The following is a 1,686-nucleotide window of genomic DNA, read 5'->3' on the forward strand; positions in this document are numbered from 1 at the left end:
TAAAATTCTAAACTTTGTTAAATGACTTTGCAAAGCATCTTTTAACAGACTTTCTAAAATTTTTCCTACAACTGATGCAAGACTAATGAGTCTATAAATCTCCTTCAAAACCCTTGGGGAAATATTATCTGGCCCAAGAGCCTTATCATTTCTTAAATTTCCTAATTTTTTCTTTACCAGCTCAGAATTAATGCAGTCATCTTGTTTGATCTCATTTCCATTTTTCAACTGTTCAAGATGTGGAATACTACTTAAATCTTCATTAGTAAAAACCAAAGAAAAAGTAAAATTTAATAAACCAGCCATCTCATAACCATCAGATACTAGTCTTCCTTTATCATCCCTCATGGGTCCCATCCTTATCCTAACATTTTGTTCCCCTTAATGTATTTAAAGAAATCCTTACTGTTGATTTTTACATATTCAGGCAACGTTTTATCATACATCCTTTTTGATGTCCTAATTTCCTGTTTCACCAACTTTCTTGATCTTCTATAATTTTCTAATTCTCCTGTCATACTAGTCAATTTAAATTTCTTAAATTTATGATACTTTTCTTTACATTTTATTTCTCAAACTCTTTGTGAGCCAACCTGGTTTTTCATTTGTAGCTACCCTTTTCTTTCTATTAGGAATATGTATTACTATTACTGGTGATAGTAGTTCTTACTCTTAGTATTACAATAGTCTAGCACTAGCAGTAGTAATACTAATATTTTATGGTATTGCTATAAGTAACTTGTAAGTTGTATTTTACAATTATTTACCATATGATGAGCTCAGGGCCAAGTTACAAACCACTGAAGTAGAAAGTCTCATATAAAATATAAATAATTATGTACATATATAATCAATGTATAATAACAAGATTCCTCTCGTTCTAAGTAATATACCTTTTATTATCTTTAGATCATATATTCCCAAGCCCAAGCTCCATTTCTTCTGCAGTCACTCAAAAATCAACGTATATTGCACAACCCACATAACGTGTATACATACGCCTGTAAAACGATTGCTTCTACTTACAACTTTCGATTAATGCCCCGAGACTACCTCAGGGTGACTCCTGTTACTTACGGACCAGGATTCACAACATTCATGAAAATTTGGGTTTTGCAAATATCTCAAACACAGAGCGCTGTGCTTTAAAAATAACTTTCATAAAACCAAATATTGACAAAAAACTTCAATCTATCCATGTATGAACTGATATAAGCCACTACTATTACTTACATCGTACAGACCATACCGAAACATTGACAAAATCATAATTACATTAATTACAAAAACAAAATCCTCTGTGCATCTGTAGTACACGAGGATACTAAATGCCTATTATCCCATTATTGAGATGTAAATGTTTCTCAAATTATTGTGTTTTTCAGAGTTTTCAGCTTGGATGACAAGATTCACTCAAGTATCATTTTAATTTTCGCTGCTTAGAGAGCATGACAGATGAGTCCGCTAGTTGTCAATTAGCTTACTTTATGTAGGGAAGATAATATGCGATATCCAAAAATAGAAAACAATCTTTCCTGTTGGCGAATCGGATAAGATAAAGAGACCATGAGAGATATCCCAAAAGGGGCTTAGCATAGAACGCCCTTCCAGACCAATTAAGGTGATTGTGAACCAGTTCATATTAAAGCAGATTCTAGTACTCGAGCACCATTTTCAAGAGATGGC

The 1,686-nt window shown here is 32.7% G+C and overlaps 1 protein-coding gene across 1 annotated transcript in view; it reads right to left on the reverse strand.

Moving 5' to 3' along the window:
- LOC106468124 (probable ATP-dependent RNA helicase DDX4) overlaps positions 1-992 on the reverse strand; it is a 94,057-nt gene extending 93,065 nt beyond the window's left edge. Inside the window, exon 1 of the mRNA XM_022396426.1 lies at positions 894-992. The gene's annotated coding sequence lies outside the window, so the exon portion shown is untranslated. The remainder of the gene's footprint in view (positions 1-893) is intronic.
- Positions 993-1,686: the final 694 nt, after the last annotated feature.

This window comes from Limulus polyphemus, unplaced genomic scaffold (genome assembly GCF_000517525.1).
Source record: "Limulus polyphemus unplaced genomic scaffold, Limulus_polyphemus-2.1.2 Scaffold2880, whole genome shotgun sequence".
NCBI lineage: Eukaryota > Metazoa > Arthropoda > Merostomata > Xiphosura > Limulidae > Limulus > Limulus polyphemus.